This window comes from Nicotiana tabacum, chromosome 8, assembly GCF_000715075.1.
Source record: "Nicotiana tabacum cultivar K326 chromosome 8, ASM71507v2, whole genome shotgun sequence".
Lineage (NCBI taxonomy): Eukaryota > Viridiplantae > Streptophyta > Magnoliopsida > Solanales > Solanaceae > Nicotiana > Nicotiana tabacum.
In genome coordinates, this window is record NC_134087.1 from 37312539 (window position 1) to 37338919 (window position 26381).

A 26381-nucleotide genomic window follows, 5' to 3' on the forward strand; every position below is an offset into this window, starting at 1 on the left:
AACAAGAGTCTAAAAAATGTACTAAATACAGTAATAAAATGAGAGGAAGGAAGCAGTGCTGCGAACCTCATTCAGCCACCTTGCTAACTCTGATGACTCCGCGTCTGAGCAATCAACACCCACCACCAGGTTCTGAAATACCTAAATCTGCATACGAGGTGCAGGGAGTAATGTGAGTACTCCAACCCAGTAATTAATAAGAGTAAATAAAGACTGAGAAGTAGGAAACGATAAATCCACATTTATGACAAACTCAATAAGCACAACATGCTTTCAAATCGGGATACGAGTCAATAATCTCATTTTAAACCCAGCTTTCGGTAAAAATCATTTGAAAATGCCTCCCAACAGTTTCAGTAGGGGCTCAATACCATTTATAATAAAAGAGATGAAAACCATAATCGGCCCCTCGGGCAAAACATAGTTCGCATACCACCCCTCGAGCAAAACCGAAATTTCACAACCCTTTTCATAACTTAGAAACTTCAGTTTAAATGAAAGATTATTTAAAACGTTTGTTCAACATTTTCCATGGAGGCTCGGTTTAAAGATGAGTGAAAGCAGTAATCAAATCAACATGTTCAATAGAAAATCGCTTAAAGAGGAGTGAAAACATTAAGTTCATAAACTAGCCCCTCAGGCAAAGCATCACTCATGTACATGTATATCTATGTAGCCCCTCGGGCGAGCCTCTCAGTCACTCGTGACTCAAATCTTACCAATCAGCGCTCACACTTAGCACTCACACTAAATAGGTACCATATAGTAACCGCTGCAGCGTGCAGCCCGATCTATATATATAGCCGACTGCGCTCACTGGGGGTGTGCAGACTCCGGAGGGGCTCCTACAGCCCAAGCGCTATATCGCGGTGGCGTGCAGCCCGACCCAACATATTGCTGCGGCGTGTAGCCCGATCCATATACATATCGCTGCGGCGTGCAGCCCGATATATATATATATATAATCCTCACAACCAGACCCTCGGCCTCTCTCAGTCATTAACCTCACAATCAGACTCTTGGTTTATCTCAGTCATCAACCTCACAATCAAACCCTCGGTCTATCTCAGTCATCAACCTCACGATCACTTAGACCATCGGTAAAACAGGGAACTCAACCCAAATAGTTTTCACATTTTTAAGAAATAAAGTGATAAAATCAGGTTTAAACAATAAACAGGTAAAACATGACTCAGGATATGCTTTCAAAACAAATATAGTGAGGAAAAATAGTGAAAGTGCCCCTAAGGGTCTCAGCAGGTCGGCACAAGGCCCCAAACATGGCATACAACCCAAAATATAATATAAATCTCTAGAACATGGAATATCATAAGATTTCAAATCAAATACACGACTTAACAGTCGTACGGGATGGACCAAGTCTCAATCCCCAATGGTGCACCACTCCACACTCGTCATCTAGCATGTGTGTTACCTCAAAGTAACACAACGATGTGTAATCTGGGGTTTCAAACCCTCAGGACAGTATTTACAATCATTACTTACCTCGATCCGGTCTAAACTATAGCCCGCGATGCCTTTGCCCTCACAAATCGACCTCCGGATGCTCCAAATCTCTAAGGAAAGTCTTGATCCCCTCTTGAAATCACAGGTTGGAGCTCCAAAATTGCACAAAAATGGTGAACAAAATGACTAAAAATAGTGAAGGGGAATTTTTATACATTCTGCGCAGCACTTCCGCACCTGCGATTCCATAAGCGCACCTGCGCTTTCGCTTCTGTGGAAAAACACCCGCTTCTGTGGATTCGACTTACTTATTCAGATTCCGCATCTACAACCCAGGTATCGCACCTGCGGCCTTGCAGATGCAGTCAAAGTCTCCGCTTCTGCGGCTAGCACTGCTTTTGCGGTCTCCATTACGCACCAGCGACATCGCACCTGCGGTCACCATATCCGCGGGTGCTGAAACAACAGAGGCAACAAATTTTCTGCTGCAAAACTCCAAGTCCGGCTTCCCGAAAACCATCCGAAACCATCCCAAGGCCCCCGGGACCTCAGCCAAAAGAAAAACCATATCCCATAACCTTATTCAAACTTATAATAATCCTCAAAACACTTCCAACAACATCGGATCAACCAAGACACATCAGATTCAAGCCTAAGTTTCCAAATTCTTCCGAATCACGCTTTTAATCAAAAACCCAACCAAACCTCGTCCGAATGATCTAAAATTTTGCACATACGTCACAAATGACACAACAGAGCTATTGCAACTTCCAGAATTCCTTTCCGACCCCTATATCAAAATCTCACCTATCAACCGGAAAACGCCAAAATCTCAATTTCGCTAATTCAAGCCTAAACCTTCCATGAACTTCCAAAATGCATTTCGATCACGCTCCTAAGTCCCAAATCACCTAACGGAGCTAAGCAAATCATAAATATTCCAACCCGAGATCACATACAAGCAAGTCAAAACTTGGTCAAACCTTTCAATTTTCAAGCTACAAATTGAGAACTGTTCTTCCAAATTCATTCTGATTACCTTGAAAACCAAAACCAACAATTTACATAAGTCATAATACATCACACGGGGCAAGTCATGCCCGAGAACTGGCAAGCAAAGTACAAAAACTCAAAAAGACCGGTCGGGTCGTTATATCCTCCCCCACTTAAACATATGTTCGTCCTCGAACGTGCCCAGAGTTGTTCCAAAAGCCAACCAATCGCTGAATAACCTTACCATGAACATATACCTAGGGGTGATCCCACGTCACCCTATCTCGTATAGGTCCGATGACACAATGTAACTAAAATTTCACAGTCCAACCTAGCCCATTAACCTTGGAACCACATTTTCACTTCTCAAATCATCCACAAGATCAGAATCTCACATCTATACTCTGAATATGTCTGAATCAGCTGTAATAACCCATACCTGCAACCTCAGGTGCAATTACATGATATACCACATAACTCAAACACTTGTAGCGATAACTTCTAATCACAGCAGCTGCACACAATAATCGATACCGGTAGGAAACCTCTTATCAGCTAAAGTCTTATTCCAACACTTTCATATACTACTAATGATAAATAAAACACGCAGTAAGCCATAACCGTTTTCTTAGATCAACCATTCACGAAGCCACTTCTCCTTTGGCAGAGACCATAGCAAATTTCTGAGCTGAACCTCGATATTATCCTCCCAACATGCTGAAATCAAGTCCATTTACAGTCATTAAAGATCTTGACAATCTCATCTAATCCAATCCAACTACTCTGGTGCCATTGACATATCGATACAGACTAAAGCCATGACTTGTGTAATCCGTGCACCAATAAGCCACAATCCGAACTTACTCAATTCATGAAAATGACTCAAATGAAAGAGTTGTACCACAAGCTCACCAGTACCACCACAATACAAGGTTAAGAACCCGTCACATATCATAGAAACAGAACACATGAATCTAACCCGCAAGGTCATATCTCCACATAACTTCGCTCCAATGCGCGAACTCATCCAAACACTGGTACACATGAGACACCTTAAGTTGCTATGCTCAAAATCGACAACTGTGTGTAATATGATATCTAAAACCAAAGGAATCATCATAACCATCGCGAGGCAATTACATAACACCACACAACCCGAAAGGACATAACCGATATGCCATCCACCGAGCAATACCCAATGCTCTTCCCGCTCAAATTCCGTTGAGAGGCCCTAATAACAGCGCGCCACATGCGCCTATAATCAACAAATCCTAACGGCTCTCAATACGGAAAGGTAACTCATAGATCCCCCTGATTACTAGTTGCTCGATAACAACCAAATGAACACATCCCTCATCAATGGCAACTCGAAGTCAACAAAGCCGTCTTGATGCAAAACACGCATCCATATAGGTCTATCAATGAACCACACATCAACTCTAGTCACACACAACAGATAACAAATCCTCCAAAGGTTCACAATGACTAAATCATAGCACATACTATCATCTGATTAACTTACCCACATTCTTGCCGTCCACAACCACGAGCTAACTTGTATATGAGAACTTCCAGTCTCCAAGTCCATAAAGCACACGAATTACCATATCTGATCCCCAATTCTGCCACTCGCATATATAGCACACCTTTAGTACTCAATCATTCCACGAGAGATACTATAAAATTCTCCTGTGTTGTCAAGCAAACTCGAATATTAGCAGCCGATCTGACAAGAAGTGCTGCAATACTACCGAAGTACCATCAGCTTAATCACATTGCCCTTTTTTTTTGAAACATATAACCTCATCAAATAACCTCAATTAGCATTACCATTTCCTTAATCATCTGAAGCTCATTTCTCTAATTATCTGAAACCGCTCGTGCTGCCTAAGAATTGTGACCTTCCTTTTCGAACTGATCCATGATTTTACACATGCAAATCTAAGTCTTGCACAACATACCGCCTATACCATACCGTCCTAAGGTAAATATGAGAACTTCATATCTATTCCGAGACGCACGCAACTACGTACTCAACTAGCCAAGAACTTTTCTATTAGACCTCAGCTGGGAGAAAATCACTATACATCCCATGCTCTTCATGCCCGTGGTAAAATACACACCTCTAACTGTGGTAGAATCATCGAGAACTTTCCGAATTCCATTCGCACAACACAAAACCATCAGAACTGAATCCTTCCAACTCAACCAAGCAACGCAGGCCACTAAAACCTAAGAGCATTGTCGCTAAACACCTGTATAAACTCATTACCTCATAAGCATCCAAAGAACTAATCATGTCCTAACCACACCGATCTGGGCCACTACCAAGCTATCTCATCTATCCGAGTTCCCTTCAACTTGATACTCATTCTTGCCATAACATCATAATTTCTCAACCCAGACTTACCACACGAGACCCAAGCACAAAACCACACCATCTAAGACTCATAAGCCGCTGAATACTCTCTTAAATATTCCCAAAAGCACCACCTTCAAAATACTTTACTCTAAAGAGACTTCCTACGAATCTAAATCTGTTACCTTTACCTTCCTGATGCTGATACATAGAATCCCATAATTAATATAGAAAATACCACAAGTCTTGACATCTTCCAATGAAAACTCAGTTCCTACCCACATATACAACTTGAAAATACCCAATTGTTACATGTAAATTCTTGAACACATTAGAACCATTATCGAGAGTCATTCACTCTACTCAAACTGCAATTACAGTGATCAAACAAACAGAACCACCTGTGCCTCAATAGCACCCCGACACCGTAGAGTGTAACCTCATCCTAGAACAACTAAGCAACTTCCTTCTCTATGCACCGAGCATCCATTACCAACAACAACTCAAGATATACCGTGATTCTCATACACCTATGACGCATGACATAACCTTTGTCAAAAAATTTCTTTTACTCGAGCCATCCTCGGTCTAAATCTCCGTAAGCCATAACTGATTCACCAGTATGCCTTACACTGGAATCAACATACCACATAACCGTGCAATCAACTCATCAATAGCGGACTCCCCACTTGGATCGAAGCCATAGACCAAAGCACACACAATAACTCGTAACGCATATACTCTATTGATGCCATAATACCATAGTAAGATTTAAACTCAATCCTTCATAAGCTCGTGAAACACAGACCATCTGATACTTTTAATCTTCTGTAATCTGGCATTCATCCTCGCAACGGTCAAGCCCACTCTCTTAAGCATCCCAAATTTAAATTTTCAACACTTATATTTCACTTGTAAATGAGATCTTCTAACAGAAAACATGAGGATCACACAACCTCAGAACACTCCGCAGGAGATAACCCACATGCTTGGCCTCAAACAAATATTTCTGTATAGCTTCCACTGTCATAAATATTATGCAGTCACTTAATCTTCCCGAGTCTGAACTCATACCGTAACATGAAATTTATTTCACTCCCAACTAGAACACATGAAAAGATTCTTCACACACTCATAACTTGGGGCTATACCTCAAATCGAGAAGAAAATAATGCACCTAATAGTTTTTCATCCTCTCGCAGACCCTTCTCGTCGCTCTGAAATCATATGAATACATCTCGCAGTCACATCACACTCATCACGTAACTATCCAGTCATTACCGCTACCAACAGGGCACTACCGAACATATAAGTTAAAAAATACTTGCTCACACAATCAGCACCTTGGTGCTCAAGCTATAGGCAAAAATTCGGCCTCGAGTCCTCCAAACTGGCCCAACATCAACAAACAGAGATCACATATCGCCCCTCGATCAGGGAATCACAAGCCATCGATGCACATCTGATACCGAGCGCTCATATGCGTATACGAACGCGTGGAAGGAATTCCAAGAGTTACTTTTCAAGATGAATCAAGGACGCATGATAAGAATTCAAGAATGTGAAGTTTTTCCTAAAGGTTTTGCAGCCTAGGAAAGTTGGCCAAATGGCAGATACTATTAAGTGAGTTCGATATCGTGTATATAACTCAAAAGGCAATCAAAGGGATAAGTACAAACGTCTCTGTACCGATCCGCGAGACTCTACTAAACCTGCTTATGACTCGTAAGACCTATGTAACCTAGGTTCTGATACCAATTTGTCACGACCCCAAACCGTACCCGGTTGTGATGATGTCTCTCGTGAAGACAAGGCCAGCCGACATAATTCTCAAATCAACCGTTTTCCATTAAAAGTTATTTTTATACCATTTATAAACCAATAATCTCATAATGAACATTTAAAAGAAAAATGCAGAATAATTACACAAGCCCGACAGTGGGGTGTCACTAGTCATGAGCATCTACCAAGGTCGAAATACAACAAGAGTCTAAAAAATGTACTAAATACAGTAATAAAATGAGAGGAGGGAAGCAGTGCTACGAACGTCGTGCAACCACCTTGCTAACTCTGATGACTCCGCATCTGAGCAATCAACACCCGCTACTGGGTTCCGAAATACCTGAATCTACACACGAGGTGCAGGGAGTAATGTGAGTACTCCAACCCAGTAAGTAATAAGAGTAAATAAAGACTGAGCAGTAGGAAACGAAGAATCCACATTTATGATAAACTCAATAAGCACAACAGGCTTTCAAATCGGGATACGAGTCAATCGTCACATTTTAAACCCAGCTTTCGATAAAAATCATTTAAAAATGCCTCCCAACAGTTTCGGTAGGGGTTCAATACCATTTATAATAAAACAGATGAAAACCATAATCGAGGCAAAACATAGTTCGCATACCGCCCCTTGAGCAAAACAGAAATTTCACAACCCTTTTCATAACTTAGAAACTTCAGTTTAAATAAAAGATTATTTAAAACGGTTGTTTAACATTTTCAATAGAGGCTCGGTTTAAGATGAGTGAAAGCAGTAATCAAATCAACATGTTCAATAGAAACTCGCTTAAAGATGAGTGAAACAGTAAGTTCATAAACCAACCCCTCAGGCAAAGCATCACTCATGTACATGTATATCTATGTAGCCCCTCGGGCGAGCCTCTCAGTCACTCGTGACTCAACTCTTACCAATCAGTGCTCACACTTAGCACTCACACCTAATAGGTACCATATAGTAATAGCTGCAGCGTGCAGCCCGATCCATATATATAGTCGACTGCGCCCACTGGGGGTGTACAGACTCCGAAGGGGCTCCTACATCCCAAGCGCTATATCGCTGTAGCGTGCAGCCCGACCCAACATATCACTGCGGCATGCAACCCGATCCATATACATATCACTGCGGCGTGCAGCCCAATCCATATATATATAATCCTCACAACCAAGCCCATAGCCTCTCTCAGTCATTAACCTCACAATCAGACTCTCGGTCTATCTCAGTCATCAACCTCAAAATCAGACCCTCGGTCTACTCAGTCATCAACTTCATGATCACTCGGACCATCAGTAAAACAGGGAACTCATCCCAAACAAATTTCACATTTTTAAGAAATAAAGTGATAAAACCAAGTTTAAATAATAAACAGGTAAAACATGACTCAGGATATGCTTTCAAAACAAATATAGTGAGGAAAAATAGTGAAAGTGCCCCTAAGGGTCTCAGGCAGGTCGGCACAAGGCCCCAAACATGTCTTACAACCCAAAATATAATATAAATCTCTAGAACATGGAATATCATAAGATTTCAAATCAAATACGCGACTTAACAATCGTACTGGACAGACCAAGTCACAATCCCCAATGGTGCACCACTCCACGCTCGTCATCTAGCGTGTGCGTCACCTCAAAGTAACTCAACGATGTGTAATCCGGGGTTTCAAACCCTCAGGACAGTACTTACAATCATTACTTACCTCGATCCGGTCCAAACTCTAGCCCGTGATGCCTTTGCCCTCACAAATCGACCTCTGGATGCTCCAAATCTCTATGGAAACACTTGATCCCCTCTTGAAATCACGGATTGGAGCTCCAAAATCGCACAAAAATGGTGAACAAAATGAATATAAATAGCGAAGGGGCATTTTTATACATTCTGCCCAGCACTTCCGCACCTGCGATCCCATAAGCGCACCTGTACTTCCGCTTCTGCGGATTCCACTTACTCCTTCAGATTCCACATCTACGACCCAGGTATCGCATCTGCGGCCTCGCAGATGCGGTCAAAGTCTCCGCTTCTGCGGCCAGCACCGCTTTTACGGTCTCCATTACGCACCAGCGACATCGCACTTGCAGTCACCAAATCCACAGGTGCGGAAACAATAGAGGCAGCAACTTTTCTGCTGCAAAACTCCAAGTCCGGCTTCCCGATAACCATCCGAAATCATCCCGAGGCCCCCGGGACCTCAGCCAAAAGCACAACCATATCCCATAACCTTATTCGAACTTTTTCCAATCTTCAAAACACTTCCAACAACATGGGATCAACCAAAACACATCGGATTCAAGCCTAAGTTTCCAAATTCTTCCGAATCACGCTTTTGATCAAAAACCCAACCAAACAACGTCCAAATGATCTAAAATTTTGCACACACATCACAAATGACACAACAGAGCTATTGTAACTTCCAGAATTCCATTCCGACCCCTATATCAAAATCTCACCTATCAACCGAAAACGCCAAAATCTCAATTTCGCCAATTCAAGCCTAAACCTTCCATGGACCTCCAAAATGCATTCTGATCACGCTCCTAAGTCCCAAATCACCTAACGGATCTAACCAAATCATAAAAATTTCAATCCAAGATCATATACAAGCAAGTCAAAACTTGGTCAAACCTTTCAATTTTCAAGTTACAAATTGAGAACTGTTTTTCCAAATTCATTCTGATTACCTTGAAAACCAAAACTAACATTTTACATAAGTCATAATACATCACACGGGGTAAGTCATGCCCAATAACTGGCGAGCAAAGTGCAAAAACTCAAAATAAATGGTCGGGTCGTTATAGTAAGCCTCAGTATGGTTGACAATGTTTGAGACACAAACACTTTCTTCACACTCATCTAGAACATAGACATTTAGTACCTTAAATTCATGACAAGGCATAAAAGCTGTCTAATCCCTATATCTCCTTTAACTTCATAATACTTACCAGATGGGCCAGCAATTATTAATTGTTGTACCCCTATATACCCTAACAGAAAAATTCATCTACTATATCTTTAAAGGACAATAGGTCAGAATCCTTTTCTTTCCAGATGTGGACCAACTTCTTTGAATAGACTAGGTGTGGCTCTTTAATCCAGTCACTCCCATTATTGAAAACTAGGTCAACAAGAACCATCTACAAACATAAGTAAGACAATGTAAAAAATGTTATACAAAATGGACCCCACTTAATAAAGAAATTAGAAATCAAACAATAAAGAATGGGAAAAACAGTAAAGAAAGCAGAACACTGGGAAAAAAACAGTAAAGAATGCAGAACATTACAATAATGAATGCATAGCTACCACTTTCCAATATACTTAATCATATGCATAAGGGATATTTGGACCCCATTCGACCATACACGAGCAAAAAGACACAACTCAAAGCAATATAGACCATCAGAAATCAGAAATTAAAGGACCACCTCAAAAGATGTACACGCACGATAAAATAACATTAAATCGACAAACTACATAGTACGAAGCATGTATAATAACATTCTGATATGCACATTTACCAAGAAAAAAAAACCCTAGCTCGAAACATCAGGTAAAAATCGCACATTCTTCAGCAAAATTAGCAGAAACACAACTTTACTTAGCTGAATCATGAAATTTTGTAAGAAATAACTCACCTATTTGAGTCTCAGATCCGCAATTTTGTCACTGATGGAAACCCTAGATGGAACCCACCTCGTTCGTTGTTCCTTTTTCTCAGTTTTTGATCTTTTGTTTATGTGTTATTTACGGTGATTTTAGTGTATTTACTTAGTTGGTATGGTTTATGAATGGGTGGGTAGGGAGTGGAATTGGGGCAGGTTAGTTGTATTTAGTGTAGTGGGTTCTTGGTCTTCTTAGAGTGTGCCACGTGTCCCAACCGTTAAAATAGGGGAACATATAAAACTTTATTAGACGGTAAGGGCTTTAAGGGACGGAAAGTATTACAGGGGGCGGTATTGAACAATATACCATAGTAGAGGGATATATCAGGCCCATTTTCACAGTTTTTAAAACAGATTATTCGGCAAATCGTACGCATCAGATTACTCCAAAACATGTTCAGCAACTGATCCCTTGAACACTTTTGAAGAAGTCAATCGATATCCTAATAATACCCTATAATTGCAATATAAAAAAGAAGGGCAAGTTTTTCTCAGTTTTTCTCAGTTTTTATCTTTCTTTACTCGTGTTTCTTATGCTACAATGCAAACAACAAGGATACGGTGGCGTTTAGATTAGATCATAGAAAATAGTTCTACAAACTGCAAGCACATGCCATTTGATATCATTGAGGTGGACCAAGAATTTGAAGGTAGCAGAGGCACATGAGCGAACTACTCAACCAACTCCCAACTTTTGAGCTTAAGGGTTTCAAGTAATATAATATGATTATTTTTAACATACACACACACACATACACACACACACACACACACACATATATATATATATATATATATATATATATATATATATATCTAGTATTTTTGTCGAAGTTAACAGAGACCGATGCTCCTTCTACTCCTAATATAGGTCCGCCCCTGGATATCATAGGGAGAAAAAAAAGCAGAAGGAAGAAGCCAAGAAACTTGTTTTAATTAGTTTGAGCAAAAAACAAAATACGGTAATGATTTATAACTGTCGAATTGTCACGACCCGAAACTCAAACATGTCATGATAACGTCTATCTATGGTACTAGGCAAGCCGATTTTCAAAATACTTCGATATTTTATAAAAGGTAAAACAAAAGCTTTTCCATAACAGAGTTTTCATAAAAACATGAGTTAAACTCAAAATACAAAGCGGAAAGATAGACCCAAATATCGGGGTGTCACCAAGTCATGAGCATCTAGGCAACCGGTCTAAGAAACAGTGTCCACAAGAGTCTATGTCTAAATGTCAATACAGAAAAGAAAAATAGCAAAGAAGGAGAGACAAGGACAGTGAACGCCGACAACTCCTTTGTAAATCTTTGATACTCGACCATTCAAGCGCTCAACGTCCTCCGTGACCGGACACACCTGGATCTGCACATAAAGTGCAGCGTGTAGCGTGAGTACAACCAACTCAGTAAGTAACAGAAACAAATAAGGAACTGAGAAGTAGTGACGAGCTATACAAATACAGTTCATTTCAAAAATTTCAACAATGAAAGTAGACATGGGTAAATTCCGGTAATATAAGTCAAGTCTGCTGCATATTTACTAAGTTCAGGTAGACCAAATATAATATTTCCCAGAAGTTCATAACAATTATATAAATTAGCTAAGTGTAGCAACAAAACAAGACAAATACAATCTCTCAGGGAAACAGTCACTCAAACTCTCAATAGCTCAAAACTCGGCTCTCAGCCCTCAATACACACATTCAATAGGTACATGCGCTCATTGGGGGTGTACAGACTCCGGAGGGGCTCCTTCAGCCCAAGCGTTGTATCGCAGTGGCGTGCAACCCGATCCAATATATAAATAGCCATAAGGCTCATTGCGGCATATAACCAATCCAAAATATACAAATAGCCAAAAGGCTCGTTGCGGCGTGCAACCCGATCCATATACACTCATATAGCTCACAGCTCGGCACTTAGGCCCTAACTCAGTCACCAACCTCTCCAGTCCCCCGGATTCTCAGAAATTATATATATCATCCCAAAAAGAGGTAATAACATGTATCAACAAGAAACAAGAAGGGACGGAGGAATGATACACAAGTAAAATCATGACTGAGTACAAAAATGGCAAATAACAGCTAATTCAATAAGTACACGACCTCAACGGGTCCCAACAATGATATCATATGGCCTAAGCATGATTTCTAACATGAATTGCAGTCAAATTTTCATAAAACAAAAGGGAACATGTAGTTAACAGTAAGCTACCCGACTTTACAGTTTCACGGGACGGTACAAGTCATAATCCCCTACGGTGCATGCCCACACGCTCGTCACCTAGCTTGTGTATCACCTATAATATAATCACATGACACAAAATCTGTGGTTTCATACCCTCAGGACCAGATTTATAACTGTTACTTACCTCAATCCGAGCAAAACACTACTCCAAAATGCCTTTGCCTCGTAAGTCAGCCTCTGAATGTCCCGAATCTAGCCACAAATAGTACAATACAATTAATATAGGCTGAAAGAATTAATTCCAGAAGAAAACCACTAAATTATATCCAAAAATCCGAAATCAGGTCAAACCTGGCCCCCGGGCCTACGTCTCGAAATCCGACAAAAGTCACAAACCCGAAAGTCCATTCATTCACGAGTCTAACCATACTAATTTTACTCCAATCCGATAAAAATTTCCATTGAAACCTTCAAAAATCTAACTCAAGAACACTTTCTCTTCTTCCCCAATTTTTCACCACAAATCACAAATTAGATGATAAAGTTAAAGATATAATCACGGGATTTAACCAAAACCAAGTAAGAATCACTTACCCCAATCAACACCATGAAAATCCCTTCAAGAATCTCCCAAATCCGTGGTCTCTAGCTCAAAATATGGAAAATGGGTTCAAACCCTCGATTTTGAAATTAATATTGTCTTCCCAGATCTCCTTCATTGCGAACGCGAACGCGACCGCCCTCTCGCGTTCGTGTAGACCAACTCAGACTGCCTCTCAAATTTACTCTTCGCGAACGCGACCAATGCTTCACGAACTCGAAGCTTTACAAACTCTTACCTTCGGAAATGTGACCCATACCTCGCGAACGCGTAGACCAAGGACCTGGGGGTCCCCAGCTACCTCACTCCTCTTCGCGAATGCGGTACCACTCACACATTCGCGATGCACACACAATCATACCTTCGCGTTCGCATCCTCTCCCTCGCGAACGCGAAGAACAAAATCTTCTCAGCTCACAAACACTCTTCGTGAACGCAAGGCTCCTCTCGCGAACACGTAAGAGAAAACCAGAAAGATACGTCAGCAGATATTAGCCATAAATTAAAGTCCAAAAGTGATCCGTTAACCACCTGAAACTTACCTGAGGCCCTCGGGACCTCAAACAAATATACCATCAAGTCCCAAAACATCATACAAACATAGTCGGACCCTCAAATAACCTCAAACAACATCAAAAACACGAAATTCACACAGATTCAAGCCTAATGAACTTTGGAATTTCCAAATCCTACGAATGACACCAAAACGGATCAAATCACATCTGATTGACCTCAAATTTTACACACAAGTCATAAATGACACTGCGAACCTACTCCAACTTCCTGAAATCCAATCCGACCCCGATATAAAAAAGTCCACTCCCGGTCATACTTTTCAAAATTCCAACTTTCGCCAATTCAAGCCTAATTCTACTACAGACCTCCAAAATACAATCCGGATGCGCTCCTAAGTCCAAAATCACATAATGGAGCAAATGGAACAATTAGAATCCAAATCTGAGGTTGTTTACACATAAGTCGATATCCTGTCGACTTTTCCAGTTTAAGCTTTCAATCAAGAGAATAAGTGTCTCGATTCACTCCGAAATCACTCCGGACCCAAACCAACTAACCCGGTATGTCATAGTACAACTATAAAACACTAAAGAAGCAGGAAATAGATGAATGAGGATACAAGTCTCAAAACAACCGGCCGGGTCGTTACATCCTCCCCTCGTAAACAAAACTTTTGTCCTTGAATGGGTCTAGAAACATACCTGGAGCCTCAAATAGGTGTGGATATCTGCTCCGCATCTCCCTCTTTGTCTTCCAAGTAGCCTCCTCCACTGGTTGACCTCTCCATTGCACCTTCACTTAAGCTATATCCTTTGATCTTAACTTTCGAACCTGCCGCTCAAAAATGGCCACCGGCTCCACATCATAAGTCAAATCAACATCCAACTGAACCGTGCTAAAATACAAAACATGAGACGGATCGCCAATATAATTCTAGAGCATAGAAACATGAAATATTGGATGCACACTCGACAAGATAGGTGGCAAGGCAAACTTGTAAGCTACTTCCCCAATCCTCTGAAGTACCTCAAAAGACCCAATGAACCGAGGGCGCAACTTGCCCTTCTTCCCAAATCTCATAAACCCCTTCATGGGTGAAACCTTCAACAGAACCTTCTCCCTAACCATGTAAGACATATCACAGACCTTCCTGTCAGCATAACTCTTTTGTCTCAACTGCGCTGTGCAAAGCCGCTCCTGAATTAATTTCACCTTGTACAATGCATCTTGAACCAAGCCTATACCCAAAAGTCTAGCCTCACCCGACTCAAACCATCTAGATCTACACTGCCTCCCATATAAAACCTCGTACGGATCCATCTAAATGCTCGACTGATAACTATTATTGTATGCAAACTCCGCGAGCAGCAAAAGTTGGTCCCATGAACCCCGAAATCAATGACACAAGTGCGAAGCATGTCCTCCAATATCTGAATAGTGCGCTCGGACTATCTATCCATATGAGGGCGAAATGTTGTACTCAACTCAACCTGAGTGCCCAACTCTCGTTGCACGACTCTCCAAAACTGTGATGTAAATTGCGTGCCCCTATCAGAAATGATGGAAATTGGCACACCATAAAGGAGAACAATCTCTCGGATGTAAATGTCAGCCAACTGGAATGAAGTGCGTGGACTTGGTCAGCCGATCCACAATCACCCAAATAGTATCAAACTTCCTCAAAGTCCGTGGGAGCCCAACTACAAAATCCATGGTGATCCGCTCTCAGTCCACTCTAGAATCTCTATCCTCTGAAGCAATCCACCTGGTCTCTGATGCTCATACTTGACCTGCTGACAGTTGAGACACCGAGCTAGAATCCAGCTATATCTTTCTTCATCCTCCTCCACCAGTAGTGTTGTCTCAAATCCTGATACATCTTTGCGGCACCCGGATGGATGGAATACCGCGAGTTGTAGGCCTCCTCAAGAATCAACTCTCGTAGCCCATCTACATTGGGCACATATATCCGGCCTTGTATCATCAATACCCCATCATCACCAATAGTCATATCTCTGGCATTACCGTGCTGAACCTTGTCCTTCAGGACAAACAAATGAGAATCATCATACTGGCGCTCTCTAATGAGATCAAATAAGGAAGACCGAGAAACTACATAAGCTAGAACCCGACTAGGCTTTGAAATATCCAATCTCATGAACCGATTGGCCAAAGCCTGAGCATCAACTGCAAGAGGTCTCCCACCAACAGGAATGAATGCAAGACTACTCATACTTACTGTCTTCATACTCAAGGCATCGGCCACCACATTGGCCTTTCCCGGATGATACAGAATAGTAATATCATAGTCCTTTAGTAGCTCCAACCATCTCCGGTGCCTCAAATTGAGATCCTTCTATTTGAACAAGTGTTGGAGGCTACGATGATCAGTAAATGCCTAACAAGACACACCATAGAGATAGTGCCTCCAAATCTTCAACATATGAATAATGGCAGCCAACTCTAAATCATGAACATGGTAGTTCTTCTCATGGAACTTCAACTGATGCGAAGCATAAGCAATCACTCTACCCACCTTCATCAAAACACACCTAATAATAATCCGAGAAGCATCACAATATACTGTATAAGAACCAGAAGTTGATAGTAGAACTATAATTGGAGTTGTGGTCAAGGTAGTCTTGAGCTTCCGAAAGCTCGCCTCACACTCATTCGACCACCTGAAAGGAGTACCCCTTTGGGTCAATTTGGTCAAGGGAGATGCAATAGACGAGAAACCCTGCACAAACCGATGGTAATAACCAGCCAAACCAAGAAAGCTACGAATTTCCATAGCTGTGGATGGTCTGAGCCAACTCTGAACCGCCTCTATCTTCTTCGGATCCACCTAAATACCTTCACTGGACACCACGTGCCCCAACAACGCCACTGAACTGAGCTAGAACTCATACTTAGAGAACTTTGAATAAAGCTTCTCCTCCCTCAACCGCTGTAACACAACCCTCGAATGTTGGGCGTGCTCCTCCTAATTGTGAGAGTACAACAACAACAACAACAATAACCCAGTGTAATCCCACAAGTGGGGTCTGGGGAGGGTAATATGTATGCAGACCTTACCTCTACCCCGAGAGGCAGAGAGGCTGTTTCCAGGAGACCCTCGGCTCAAGAAGGCAACAAGAGACACTATATTAGTACTATCAATAGACTCATAATAAAATAACATAAAATACCATAAAATCCATAACATAACATAAATACCATCAAATAACAAAATAACAACAATATAAGAGATATAGGAAATACGAGAAAGATGTAAGGTATACTAATAAACAGCAGATAAAGCCCATCATCAGTAGCTGATCAATAGCATCCTAAGACTAATTCCTAACTGGCTAGTCTCACTCTAGTGCGCTGTAAAAAGAAATCACAATTTCCCCTAACCTACAACCTTAATGCTCGATCTCCATAATTCCTTGTTTAGGGCCATGTCCTCAGTAACCCTAAGTCGCGCCATATCCTGCCTGATCACCTCTCCCCAATACTTCTTAGGTCTCCCTCTACCTCTCCTCGTAGCCACCACAGCCAGTCGCTCACACCTCCTCACCGGTGCATCAGTGTTCCTCCTCTGAATGTGCCCGAACCATCTGAGTCTTGCTTCCCGCATCTTGTCCTCCATGGGGGCCACACCCTCCTTCTCTCGAATATCTTCATTTCTAATCTTATCCTTCCTTGTATGCCCGCACATCCACCTCAACATCCTCATCTCTGCAACTTTCATCCTCTGGATGTGTGAGATCTTCACCGGCCAACACTCGGTCACATACAACATAGCAGGCCTAACCACTACCCTATAAAATTTACCTTTCAGTAACGGTGGCACTTTCTTGTCATACAGGACTCCCGTAGCTAACCTCCATTTCATCCACCCCACCCCTATACGGTGTGTGACATCCTCGTCGATCTCCCCGGTCCCCTGAATAAACGACCCCAGGTACTTGAAACTACCCCTCTTAGGGATGACTTGAGAATCAAGCCTCACTTCCACTCCCGCTTCCGTCGGCTCTGCCCCAAATTTGCACTCAAGCTATTCCGTCTTCGTCCTGCTCAACCTGAAACCTTTTGACTCAAGGGAATGTCTCCAAACCTCTAACCTCTAGCTGACGCCGCGTCGTGTCTCATCGATTAGGACTATGTCATCAGCAAATAGCATGCACCATGGCACCTCCCCTTGAATATGATGGGTTATAGCATCCATCACCAGGGAAAATAGGAAAGGGCTGAACGCAGACCCTTGGTGCAACCCCGTAATAACCGAAAAATAATCGGAATTGCCTCCTACTGTCCTAACCCGAGTCTTAGCTCCATCATACATGTCCTTAATCGCCCTAATGTAGGCAACCAGGACCCCTTTAGCCTCTAAGCATCTCCATAAGACCTCCCTAGGAAACTTGTCGTACGCTTTCTCTAGATCGATAAACACCATGTGGAAATCCTTCTTCTTATCCTTGTTTTGTTCCACCATCCTCCTAATAAGGTGGATAGCTTCTGTGGTAGATCGCCCCGGCATGAACCCGAACTGGTTGTCTGAAATAGATACTGTCCTTCGCACTCTCATTTCTACCACTCTCTCCCAGACTTTCATGGTATGACTTAGTAATTTAATACCCCTATAGTTGTTACAGATCTAGATATCGCCTTTGTTCTTATACAACGGGACCATTGCACTCCACCTCCACTCTTCGGGCATACACTAGGATATTATTAATGAACACAATAATGAACGAATCGAGATAAGGCCGAAACACGATGTTTATCAAATGCATGAACACTGCTGGGGCATTTGTCAGGCCAAAAGACATCACGAGGAGCTCATAATAACTATAACGGGTCCTGAAAGCTGTCTTAAAAATGTTCGAGTCTCGAATTTTCAACTTGTGATAACCGAACCTCAAATCAATCTTGGAGAACACCCTCGCTCCCTAAAACTGGTCAAATAGATCATCAATACGAGTCAAAGGATACTTGTTCTTGATTGTGACTTTGTTCAACTGCCTCTAATCAATGCGCATTCTCATAGTACCATCCTTCTTCTTCATAAATAGGACTGGTGCACCCCAAAGTGACACACTAGACCGAATAAACCTCTGATCAAGGAGTTTCTCAAGCTACACCTTCAACTCCGCTGGTGCCATGCGATAGGGTGGAATAGAAATGGGTTGAGTGCCCGGCATAAAATCAATACCGAAGTCAATATCCCTATCCAGTGGCATGCCCAATAGGTCTGCATGAAACACATCCGAAAAATCTCGCACCATCAGAACAGAATCAATAGTAGGGTCTCTACACTGACATCCCTCACAAAGGCCAAATAAGAAAGACAACACTTCCCAACCATTCGCTGGACCTTCAAGTATGAAATCACTCTATTGGGAACATAGTCTAAAGAACCTCGCCACTCAATCCGTGGCAACCCCGACATTGCCAGCGTCACGGTCTTAGTGTGACAATCTAGAATAGCATGACATGGAGAAAACCAATCCATACCCACTATCATGTCAAAATCAACCATACTAAGCAACAAAATATCTAACTCTAGTCTTCAATCCCCTAATAGTCACTACACACGACCGATATACGCGGTCTACAATAATAGTATCACCCACAGAGTATATACTTGAATACATGAAACTAGAGACTCATGGGGCATGTCCAGATAATGAGTAAAATATGATGATACATATGAATAGGTGGAACCAGGGTCAAATATTACAGAAGCATCTCGATGACATATTGAGATAATACATGTGATCATTGTGTCTTAAGAAATGACATCTGGTCTGGCAAGGAGTGCATAGAAATGGGCCTGACCGCCACCTGATCGACCTCCCCCTCTAGGGTGGCCCCTAGATGATTGACCTCCACCCCGAGCTAGCTGGGTGGGTGGTGAAGTAATTGGTGCTGAAGTCGTAGGTTGGCTCCTCTGCTGAGTTGGACCTCTCGCTAGGCGGGGACACTACCTCCTGATATGACCAAACTCTTCACACTCGTAGCAACTCCCCGGTGCTGGTGGTGGGGACTGAAAGGAGCCCCGAGCACCGGGATAACTAGTAGAAGGACCTGGCATAGATGAGCCCCGACCCGAAGGAGCACAGGATGAACTCTGAGCTAAAATGTCACTAAGAGATGAGTGAACCTGATGAGAACTGTGAGAACCAAGGCCAGATGATGCACCACGGTAAACTGGGCGAGCCGTTTGAGCATGCCTGTAAGGACAACCTCTGTCATGGTGGAACTGACCTCTTGAAGGAACACCATCAAAACTACCTGATCCATGAGACCTTTTGGCCTCCCTCTCAACCCGCTCCTGGCTCCGGACCAACTCTATCTACCGAGCTATGTCAACAAATCCTACAAAGTAGCACAAGACACCTTCTCTCTGGTCATAAGCACCCGCAACTGAAATGTGAGGCCATCAATGAACCTCTTGATCCTCTCCTTGTCTGTGGGAGCCAACTAAACAACATGACGAGCTAACTCTGAAAATATCATCTCGTACTGCATCACAGTCATATCATCCCGACACAATTGCTTGAACTGTCTGCACAGCTCCTCTCTATGAGACTACGGCACATACTTCTCCAAGAAGAGAACAGAGAACTCCTGCCATATAAGTGTTGCCGCACTGATCGACACACGCCACTCATAAGCCTCCCACCAGGTGAAGGAAGCTCCAGAGAACTGAAAAGTAGTGAACGAGACCCCACTGGTTTCCAGATTACTTTTTGTATGGAGCATCCTTTGACACTTATCCAAGAAGCCATGTTCATCCTCTCCCTCTGCACCGCTGAAAGATGGAGGTTGGAGCCTCCCAAACCTCTCCAATCTACGCTGCTCATCATCAGGCATGACAAGAACCTCATAATCCTGAGTAGTTGCAACCGGCTAGGCTGGTGGTGCCCCTAGTGTTTGGAGTCCCTGTATCACCTACTATTGTGTGCGGGAGGCGGGAGTCTGAGTGCCTCCCCAGCATGAGAAATGGGTGCTGCGTTCGAGACAGAGACCACCTGAGCAAGACTAGTGCACACTGTCAGAAACTGAGCTAAGGCCTCTTAAAGGCCTGGGATCATAATAAGCACAACTAGTGCCTAAGCTGGTCCCGCTGGTGCATCTACAACTGGGACCTGATCCTCAACTGGGGCAACCGGTGGATCTGCAGGTGCTGCCCCAGCTGTTGTGCGAGCTACACCTCTGCCCCTACCATGACCTCAGCCTCTTGCGGCCCTGACTGGTAGTACTAGTGGATGTCCATCCTGCCCAGTAGTACGTGTCCTCACCATCTGTGATAGAAAAGAATAATAGAAGTTTAGTTACCAAAATCAACAGATTCAAACGATAAGAATTCAAGAATGTGAAGTTTCCTAAGGGTTCTGCAGCCTCTCGAAGATAAGTACAGACTTCTCCGTACCGATCCGCAAGACTCTACTAAACCTGCTAATGACTCGTGAGACCTATGAAATCTAGGCTTAGATACCAACTTGTCACGACCAAAAACTCTAACTTGTCGTGATGGCGCCTATCGATGGTACTAGGCAAGCAAATTTTCAAAATACTTCGATATTTCATAAAGATAAACCAAAAGCTTTTCCATAACAAAGTTTTCATAAAAACAGGAGTTAAACTCAAAATACAAAGTGGAAAGATAGCCTCAAATATCGGGGTGTCACCAAGTCATGAGCATCTAGGCAACTAGTCTAAGAAACAGTATCTACAAGAGTCTATGTCTAAACGTTAATACAGAAAAGAAAGATAGCAAGAAGGATAGACAAGGATAGCGAACGTCGGTAGTTACCTCGTAAATCTCGGATACCCGACCATGTACGAGCTCAACGTCCTCCGTGACCAGACACACCTGGATCTGCACAGGAAGTACAGGGTGTAGCGTGAGTACAACCAACTCAGTAAGTAACAGAAACAAATAAGGAACTAAAAAGCAGTGACGAGCTATACAAATACAGTTCATTTCAGTAATTTCAACAATGAAAGTAGACATGGATAAATTCCGGCGATATAAGTCAAGTAAGATGCATATTTACTAAGTTCAGGTAGACCAGATATAATATTTCCCAAAAGTTCAAACAGTAACATAAATTAGCTAAGTGTAGCAACAAAACAAGACAAATACAACCTCTTAGGGTAACAGTTATTCAAGCTCTCAATAGCTCAAAACTCGGCTCTCAGCCCTTAATAAACACACTCAATAAGTACATGCGCTCACTGGGGGTGTACAGACTCCGGAGGGGCTCCTTCAGCCCAAGCACTATATCATTGCGGCATGCAACCCGATCCAATATATAAATACCAATAAGACTCATTGTCGGGTGAACCCCGATCCAAAATATACAAATAGCCATAAGGCTCGTTGAGGCATGCAACCCAATCCATATACACTCATATAGCTAACTGCTCGGCACTCAGGCCCTAACTTAGTCACCAACCTCTCTGTCCCTCGGGTTCTCAGAAATCATATAAATCAGCCTAAACAGAGGTAATAATATGTATCAACAAGAAACAAGTAGGGACGGAGGAATAATACGCAAGTAAAATCATGACTGAGTACAAAAATGGCAAATAATAGCTAATTCAACAAGTAAATGACCTCAACGGATCTCAATAGTGATATCATATGGTCTAAGCATGATATCTAACATGAATTGCAGTCTAATTTCCATAAAAAAGAGGGAACATGTAGTTAACAGTAAGCTACTCAACTTTACAGTTTCATAGGACGGACCAAGTCGCAATCCCCTACGGTGCACGCCCACATGCCCGTCGTCTAGCAAGTGCGTCACCTCCAATATAATCACATGACACAAAATCCGGGGTTTGATACCCTCAGGACCAGATTCATAACTGTTACTTACCTCAATAAGAGCAAAACGCTACTCCAAATGCCTTTGCCTTGCGAGTCGGTCTCCGAATGACCCGAATCTAGCCACAGGTAATACAATACAATTAATATAGGCTAAAAGGATCAATTCCACAAGAAAACCACTAAATTATAGCTAAAAATCCAAAATTGGCTCAAACCCGCCCTCCGAGCCCACGTCTTACAAAACCCGAAAGCCTATTCACTCACGAGTCTAACCATACCATTTTTACCGTAATCCGATAACAAAATCCCATTCAAAATCTCAAAAATCTAACTCAAAACCACTTCCTCTTCTTCCCCAATTTTTTTACCCCAAATCATAAATTAGATGATTAAATTAAAGATATAATCATGGAATTTAACCAAAACTAAGCAAGAATCACTTAACCCAATCAACTCCACGAAAATCCCTTCAAGAAAGGCCCAAATTTGTGGTCTCTAGCTCAAAATATAGAAAATGGGTTCAAACCCTCGATTTTGAAATTAATACTGTCTGCCCTGATTTCCTTCATCGTGAACGTGACCGTCCTCTCGCATTCGCGTAGACCAGCTCAGACTGCCCCTCAATTTTACTCTTCGTGAATACGACCAATGCTTCGCAAACGTGAAGCTTTACAATCTCTGACCTTCACGAACGCGATCCAGTACCTCGTGAACGCGTAGACCAAGGACCTGGGGGCCCCCAGCTGCCTCACTCCTCTTCCACTCACACATTCGCGATGCATACACAGTCATACCTTCGCGTTCGCGTCCTCTCCTACACGAAAGCGAAGAACAAAATCTTCTCAGCTCACAAACACTCTTCACGAATGCGAGGCTCCTCTCGCGAACACGTAAGAGAAAACCAGAATGATACACCAGCAGATATCAGCCATTAACCAAAGTCCAAAAATGATCCATTAACCACCCAAAACTCACCCGAGGGCCTTGGAACCTCAACCAAACATACCATCAAGTCCCAAAACATCATACGAACTTAGTCAAACCCTCAAATCACCTCAATCAACATCAAAAATATGAAATTCACACAGATTCAAGCCTAATGAACTTTGAAATTTCCAAATCCTTCAATTGACGTCGAAACCTATCAAATAACGGCCGATTGACCTCAAATTTTGCACACAAGTCATAAATGATATCACGAAACTACTCCAACTTTTGAAAATCCAATCCGACCCTGATATCAAAAAGTCCACTCCCGATCAAACTTTTCAAAATTCTAACTTTCTCCAATTCAAGCCTACTTCTACTATAGAACTCCAAAACACAATCCGGATGCGTTCTAAGTCCAAAATCACCTAACGGAGCTAACGAAACCATCATAATCCAAATCCAATATCGTTTACATATAAGTCGACATCTAGTCAACTTTTTCAACTTAAGCTTTCAATCAAGAGACTGTGTCTCAATTCACTCTGAAATCACTCTGGACCCGAAAGAACTAATCCGATAAGTGAATATACAGGAACACAAAAGAAGCATAAAATGGTGGAACGAAGCTACAACTCTCAAAACGACCGGCCGGGTCGTTACATAAACTTTTGGACTTGGTGCGATACCTTCAGCAAAATGATCATGAATTTTTATAGGAGTATTTAATAAATACCAAATTGTTTGTGTTAAAGCTGAAATAATCAGGTGTCATGCGAAAGTTAGTAAAGAAAATCTTGAACAATGATAAATCAGACAACAAAGAAAAATATACCAAAAGAGACACAAATATTTAACGTGGTTCAGTCAATTGACATATGCCCACAGCGGAGATGAACAGTCCACTATATTAAAAAAATATAAAATATCGAGAGAACAACCTCAAAAAGAGAAAAACACAAGTGACACACTAACACTTGTCCCGTAATGTTCTCCCCTAAACAGGACTCTCAAATCCCATATAGCTACATTGTCGATGCATTGAATGAGAAGGACAAATCTTCAATTTATAGAACTCCAAACCTTTTTCAACAAAAAATGGGCTAGTCAAACATGGAAGAATTATATTTTTCCTCTACGAAAAGAAATACGCAATTATGGTAAATGTGTCCTTTCCTTCATGAGATAGGAAAACTAATTATGGTAAGAAAATTTGGACAAACACTTAACAATTCTCCCCTTTGGCCTGAATTTTTTAACAAAATAAACTTGATCCACCTTCTTCACATAGCCTTCAACAGGCCGTATCTTTAAATCTCTACCGCAAAGTTTGTCTCAATATGCATAGTACTCCAGTCAAATTTCTTAGACAAAAATTATGATTACCGTCAAATAGATTGCGACTAGAACTGAACCTGCCAAGATGAACCTGTCTTAAACCTCTCTCTGATACCATTTGTCAGGACCGAAGTAATCAGGTGTCATGCGAAAGCTAGTAAAGTGAACCTTGAACAACAATAAATCAGATAATAAAGAGAAATATACCAAAAGAGACACAAACATTTAACGTAGTTTGGTCAATTGACCTATGTCCACGGCGGAGGTGAAAAATTCACTATATAAAAAGAGAGTACAAAATATAGAGAGAACAATCTTACGAAGATTCAAACACAAGTGACACACTAACATTTGTCCTGTAACGTTCTCCATCTAAACACGACTCTCAAACCCCATATGTCTATATTGTGGATGCTACTGAAAATTTAATTGCAGTAAGTTCATTTTCAATAGAAAATTCAAAAATTCTGCCCTTTCGTATTCTTGTGATAATAACACAGGCCAACATAAATAAGCCCTTGGACACGTAATAATCTTGCAATACTATTTCTGCAAAATAATTTTCAAACTTACATTTTCATAGTATAAAAAATATTACTACCATTTTCAAGAACAAGCAGTGAGAGTAGCAATAACAAGCATATTTTGCCCAAACTAATACCAACATGCAATAGGTCACTCAACAAGAAGCTTTTAACTTACCCAAACTAAGATTTCTGTCAAGACTGAAAATTAACGACAACACCAAATGCACCTCAAATGAGTCTTTCTGTGCTGCTTTTTTTTGTATTCATGTAGATTATCAAACGGTTCAGAGAAATTCGAGATGAAATCTAAGTATACAAATGTAAAAATACCTGAAATAACAATAAACCCTAACTGCATGTTGAAAATTTTGCCTTAAAGAATCCTTATAAAAAAATTCAAACATAAATTTATATATAAACTAGTGTGGATATAAATACAAAAGAAAGGATTAGGGTCACTAGCAGCTATATGAGAGAATAAGTTGTGCAATTCTTCCACCCAAAATCGATATAGATTTGAACAGCAGCTATGAGATTTCGTTCCAACAAGAAAAAGGAAAAGATTAGGGATTTGAACACATACCTGATAAATGAGATTCACATTTTGATTAGAGAGATTTAGAGTTGGGTCATGAAATTTTTGTAGAGAAGTAATTTTAGAGAGAGGGGGAGGGATTTCTAGAAAGAGGAGGGATTCCTCCAAATTAGAGAGAGGGGGGGAAGAAGTAATTTTGTGTGTTTGTGTCTATGTGAAGGGGTTTTCCAAATTAATTAGAAAGAATCAGCTTTTATAATTTTGTTTTGTTATTTTAAATTAAAATTTCTAGGATATAGTAGCGACCCAGTTGCTACAAAATATCTTAAGTCGAGATATAGTAAAAGTCGCCACAAATAATTTGGAGCCAAAATTTTATTCTTAGCGGGACCGAAAATTTTATCCACATCAGAGGCGATCTCAGAAAAGTCACTGCTAAATATTCACCTTCTGTGGCGAGCTTTAAATGTCGCTGCTAATTCTATAAATGTTGTAGCAACCTATAGGGTCGCCACTATATGTTGCCACTAAAAATTCAAATTCTTGTAGTGTGAGAATGACGGATCTTTAATTTATAGAACTCCAAATATTTTCATACAAGAATAGGGACTAGCTAAATATGAAAGAATTATATTTCCCTTTAGGAAAAAAACTCAATT